General features: G+C 39.6%; 1 long non-coding RNA gene across 1 annotated transcript; it reads right to left on the bottom strand.

Annotated features, from left to right (window-relative positions):
* Window positions 1-2,054: 2,054 nt before the first annotated feature.
* Window positions 2,055-5,884, bottom strand: LOC138964085 (uncharacterized). The gene is made up of 3 exons (XR_011455004.1): window positions 5,390-5,884; window positions 4,353-4,475; window positions 2,055-3,010 (listed from the first exon to the last, which is right to left on the bottom strand). It is a non-coding gene; the product is annotated as an uncharacterized lncRNA (long non-coding RNA).
* Window positions 5,885-6,327: the final 443 nt, after the last annotated feature.

Raw genomic sequence — 6,327 nt, 5'->3', positions numbered from 1 at the left:
GTTTTAGTGTGTAATGAGACAAAAACCGGTACGTTTTCGTAACTCCTCAACGCATTGCCTTCAACGTTGCGGTGATTTGTGCTAACAGTAGTAACACATGTGGGAAAGTTCATTCGGATTTTAAAGTCATTTGAGACATTAGTCTGCTGTTAATTGACATGCCAGAAAGAGTTCTTAAATTGATGGTAGGTCTTCGTTGACTCATTGAAAAACAATTAATTTGTTGTTATCTTCAAGAACAATAACAGATGCGCCACACAATTAAATTTCATGTACATATTTTATCAGACATTGGCGGTATGAGGATTTCAACGCGAACATTAATATTTTGCCTCATTCAGAGCGCTGAGCGCAAATGTAGGCCTACGCCTAGAAAAGCTCACGGCTGACACGCTTAACTGATCATGGCTCTTTCATTTTCCAAGAATGTGTGTGTGCGTACAAGTGCGCTGTGAACAGTCATAGTTGAAAATGTATGAAATTAAAGGTAAATTGAAGCTTTCATTTTTCTTAATGCATGCTAATTACATTTAGTCAAGTTTTGACTAAATGTTTTAACGTAGAGGGGGGAATCGAGACGAGGGTCGTGGTGTATGTGCGTGCGTGCGTGCGTGTGTGTGTGTGTGTGTCTGTGTGTGTGTGTAGAGCGATTCAGACTAAACTACTGGACCGATCTTTATGAAATTTGACATGAGAGTTCCTGAGTATGAAATCCCCGAACGTTTTTTTCATTTTTTTGATAGATGTCTTTGATGACATCATATCCGGCTTTTCGTGACAGTTGAGGCGGCACTGTCACGCCCTCATTTTTCAACCAAATTGGTTGAAATTTTGGTCAAGTAATCTTCGACGAAGCCCGGACTTCGGTATTGCATTTCAGCTTGGTGGCTTAAAAATTAATTAATGACTTTGGTCATTAAAAATCTGAAAATTGTAAAAAAAAATAAAAATTTATAAAACGATCCAAATTTACGTTCATCTTATTCTCCATCATTTTCTGATTCCAAAAACATATAAATATGTTATATTTGGATTAAAAACAAGCTCTGGAAATTAAATATATAAAAATTATTATCAAAATTAAATTGTCGAAATCAATTTAAAAACACTTTCATCTTATTTCTTGTCGGTTCCTGATTCCAAAAACATATAGATATGATATGTTTGGATTAAAAACACGCTCAGAAAGTTAAAACAAAGAGAGGTACAGAAACGCGTGCTATCCTTCTTAGCGCAACTACTACCCCGCTCTTCTTGTCAATTTCACTGCCTTTGCCATGAGCGGTGGACTGACGATGCTACGAGTATAGTTACGGTCTTGCTGAAAAATGGCATTGCGTTCAGTTTCATTCTGTGAGTTCGACAGCTACTTTTACTTGACTAAATGTTGTATTTTCGCCTTACGCGACTTGTTTTTTTTACAAATTCGGGTTCATTGGACAGGGTACATTTTTATTTTTGAGTCACTTGAGAAAAAGTGACTCTATGTAATCGGTCAGTGTTAGTCTGTCCGGCCGTCCGGCCGGCCGGCCGGCCGTCCGTCCGGCCGGCCGTCCGTAGACACCACCTTAACGTTGGACTTTTCTCGGAAACTATCAAAGCGATCGGGCTCATATTTTGTTTAGTCGTGACCTCCAATGACCTCTACACTTTAACGATGGTTTCGTTGACCTTTGACCTTTTTCAAGGTCACAGGTCAGCGTCAAAGGAAAAATTAGACATTTTATATCTTTGACAAAGTTCATCGGATGTGATTGAAACTTTGTAGGATTATTCTTTACATCAAAGTATTTACATCTGTAGCCTTTTACGAACGTTATCAGAAAAACAAGGGAGATAACTAGCCTTTTCTGTTCGGCAACACACAACTTAACGTTGGGCTTTTCTCGGAAACTATAAAAGTGACCGGGCTCAAATTTTATGTGAACGTGACTCCCAGTGACCTCTACACTTTGACGTCTGCTTTGGTGACCTTTGACCTTTTTCAAGGTCACAGGTATGTCTTGAAGGAAAAAAATTGAAATATCATATCTCTGAAACTATTCATCGGATTTGATTCAAACTTTATAGGATTATTTTTTACATCAAATTATTTACATCTGTATTGTGTTGTGAATAGCAATTTCTTCCTGTCCATCTGATGCCTCATATAATATTCAGAACTGCGAAAGTGACTCGATCGAGCGTTTGCTCTTCTTGTTAAAATTCGTTCTGGCATGTCGCGCAACAGCAGAACTAATATCTCACATGACTTGAGATTCCGTGTGTACTTAACGACATGTGTTAGCCCAAATCACTGACAAGTTTTAAGACAATGCGTTGAGGAGTTACTGAAATGTACCATTTTTTGGTCTCATTTTTGTACTCAACGACGTGTGTTAGCACAAATCACTGACAGTTTTAAGACAATGCGTTGAGGAGTTCTGAAATGTACCATTTTTGGTCTCATTACCCGCTAAAACGACTTCAAAAACTGAGAGGATTGACAACTACACGCTCAGCATGCCATAGCGTTCATGTTAGACAAGATATATGTGAACAAAACGGACTGTTTTGGATAAAGATGTGATTGTTCTGTCTAATGACATGCAAAACATGTTTGAGTTTCGGTTTAGTTGTTCTGATTTGTGTTGTTGATTTTAACACGGGAAGCTTGATTTTGTGAATTTGATTTGTGGGAGGGGGGAGGGGGGGGGTGTCTGTGTTGCAGGTTTCACTGCATAGACACTACGTCATGAAAACCCAATTTTGTTTCTGAATAAAGTAGGGAAATTAATGGCCTTTTCAGTCATATACTTGGTTTTTCAATCAACAGCCTCATCAGTAAGATCTGCCCTCAAACGCATCTGCCTACTTTTTATGACGGGTAGTGTAGAAACCTCTGCAAGCATTCTCAGCCGAATCAGATGGAAAAGCACAGAATTGTGATGGTACTCTGAATTTGATCATCGTCCCCAGCGAACCCAGGAACCAAGGTGCAAACAGCCTTCCCTTAATGTAGCGGTCCTTCCTGAAAAATAAAGAAAACATATAACTGAGCACCTTCAGTATTCACGGGGATGGGTTTTGGTTAGCGAGGGGAGGGTGTGTGTTGGGGGGAGAAGGTGTGTACGTGTTGAGCAGTGTGTGTGTGTGTGTGTGGGGGGGGGGGGGTGAGGAAGCACTTGCTCTTCACATGACCATTGGGATCGGGGATGGTGTGTGTGATATTGTAATCTAAACATTAAAAAAAAATCTGTGCGTGTATGAACTTTGTGCTCGGCAGAAATGTTTCTCGATTTTAGTCAAAAACAAGTGTGCCCTCAACCCACACACTTTCGCTCTTCAGCATCAACACTATACAGTTTGAGTTTCATTGGGAAATGTGTCTCGATTTCAGTCCAAAACAGAACTTTCAGGATCCAAAGCACTCGCCTGTCAGCCTTTTTATTAAAATACATTCAACCCACCACATTTTCCAGTGATGAAGATTCTGGGGATGTGTGTTGATCCCATTGATTTTGGCCATTTCAGATCTGGCCAGTTGTACATGGGATAGGAACATAACTTCACCCAGACACATAAAATATTGACACCCTGACAGTCAGTGACTGCTTCATGTGCATAGTTGAATTTTGTTTATGAACGAATTTCTCAAAAGTCACTCGCAGAAGTAAAGAAGTAACATTTTTGTTAATCTGAGAGTGGTTTCCACAACAAAATCTAACTCTGAGCAGGAAGAAGCCAGGGTGTTGAATGTAGAAGTATCCGAGTGAACAGATTCATTCTTATTCCATGTAAAAGCCTGGCAAGATCTAGGATGGTGAGCCAAGGGAAGAATAACTGTATGTGCCTTTAAAATAATTCCAGTAAATTAGTAATGATTTCATTTTATCTTGCAATTTTGTTTTACTTTCCTGTGCTGCATTAGTTCATTCACACTGTGTAATTTACTTTAAGAATAGTGGCAAAGGATTTGAGAAGAGAAAGAGAACTAAAACCAAGCTTTATGTACCATTTTGTATAAATAGTACAAATTGTACTATGCAAGGATACATACAGATGTAAGAATTTATTTTATACAAAGCCGTAATGTTTTTGTGTCAATAAACTTGCATCTCCTGCCACTACTCTCAGATTCAGATGTAACAAGTGTTGACATAGCTGAATGTATCTATCTAGATTGTAAGTGCATCTAATGTGAAACGCAGATCTCTTTACAACACAACGTACAAAAGTCTGCCAAAAACATCTACACAGCTTCAAACTACTATCACCAGTGCCAATTTACATATATCATAAATCAATTTTACAATAACAATTTAATAGGCACAAGCAGGTACTTGGTAGTGGTACAGAAATGTGTGACTTACTCTTCATGGTAGTCTGTAAAGCAGCATGTCCACTCAGTCTGAATCCTCTCCAGAATCCATATATCTGAATGCAAGAGCTGTATGAACACTTCATCACACATCATCTCTGGTTTCTTAGGAGGCCTGAAAAAACACACCATAAAATAATTAATTAACAATAAATAATAACTGTATTATAATTAAACCACTCGCTCATTGATTCTTTTATTCCCTCTTTCACAATCATAGTTTATACAGCAGCATTTACCTCTGACTCTGTTCATGCAGAGTAAATATCAAGTATTTAAACAGAAAAATAAGTCATTCTTGAATAACCCTTCTAAAAATACACAATAGACACACTTTCAGTGGCAGTGATTCAAGTGAAGTCAGTTTCTTTCTTCATTTGTATACACACAAAAATTGTTTTGGGCCAGTTAGTGTTACTCTTGGCTTTACACACTTACTATATCAAATTATACATGCATTCAGCTTAGAAAACATACTTCTAATGTTGGGAGTGCAGTGTGAGCCAGGACATTTACAGCAAATAAGGATACACAACAGTTCATTCAGAGATAGATTTGCCATTCACTGCATTATATTGTTAGTTGAATGAGATAGATCTACAGCGATGCTTCAATGCATTAGATTAGCTTTGTTTTAGTGTCTACTGTTCATTGCTCCACCGTGGGAAATTCAGTCAACAGTGCACAGTTCCGAAGAAACCGATGCTGCTGTGCATAATCATTGATGCATTGACGATCGTTCATTGTCAATGTCACTGTCAGAAAAACAACAACTGTATCTTTCATCGTCACCACTACACAATGGCTCGTAGGCCTATTTTCCTATGACACTGAACACGGTTTCGGAGACACTCAGACAGTACTGCCTGGCCCATAGATCTAGATCTACCCTTGCTCTCACTTTCTAACAAACTGATGTATTATTGCAATATAATCTGACACACACTCACACACCGAGGCGCACAAACGAACACACACACCGTGGGACACACAAACTACACGCACACAACGGATGAATCTTGCTCTTACCTGTTGGATGATCCAAACCGATTAAAATCAGCGACAGGAAGATGTACAAGCCAAATTTGTACAGTCGCTGATGTAAAAAGTGGAAATTTAGTCAATGTTCATAGCAAATCTCCCGACTCAAGGTAGATCGTGTCCCAAATCAGCTGTGCCGGTCACTTCACGACTTGTATTTGAACCCCCTCCAAAGCGCAATCAATGTTTCAACTTCTTTGTCGACATCATTCTTTGGTTCATGCGTCGGACTGCCGAATATTTGATTTTTTTGTACAGCAAAATCAAAGACTGTCATGGCGGCCGCCATTTGTATTTTTGCAATAGTTCGAAACTAAGGAATTTGGTCCTCCTCGGAGGAGGACCAAATTTAGGCAAGTTAGTCACCAACTTAGGTCGGAACATTTGAAAATATCGTGCCATGCATTGCGCACTAGAGCGATAGTTTCGAACTTTGGATTTAGTTCCCAACTAGCTTGATAGTCTCCATTCATGCATTCCACTACAGCTGTTGCGTGTTACCCCATACATTTTATGTGTGTTACATGTGTGTGTGTGTGTGTGTGTGCGTGCGCGCACGCGTGTGTGTGGGTGTGTGAGTGTGCGTGTGCGCGGGTGCATGTGCGCGTGTACACGCGTGCGCGCGCATGTGTGTGTGTGTGCCCCGCGATTTGTAAAATGTTTTACAAATCACGTAAATGCGCCCGATATTTAACTCATCATCTCCAAAGTGAAAGAATCTATTGAGAACAAAAAATATCATTACTTTTTTGTCCCATCGCTTGGAAATTCGGGTCGCTTCCTCCCAGTGGAAAGCTAGCAGTAACAGAGTCACGCTACCCCAAAGTCAAGGGATCTATTAGTCCCGTTTCGCCGTTATCGAATTTCACCCCCATCCCATTTTCGCGACATTTCACAGGCCAAGTGTCATTTTACCACCATGTCAT

Source organism: Littorina saxatilis, linkage group LG4 (genome assembly GCF_037325665.1).
Source record: "Littorina saxatilis isolate snail1 linkage group LG4, US_GU_Lsax_2.0, whole genome shotgun sequence".
NCBI classification, from domain to species: domain Eukaryota; kingdom Metazoa; phylum Mollusca; class Gastropoda; order Littorinimorpha; family Littorinidae; genus Littorina; species Littorina saxatilis.
This window is presented reverse-complemented; position numbering and strand designations above follow the sequence as displayed.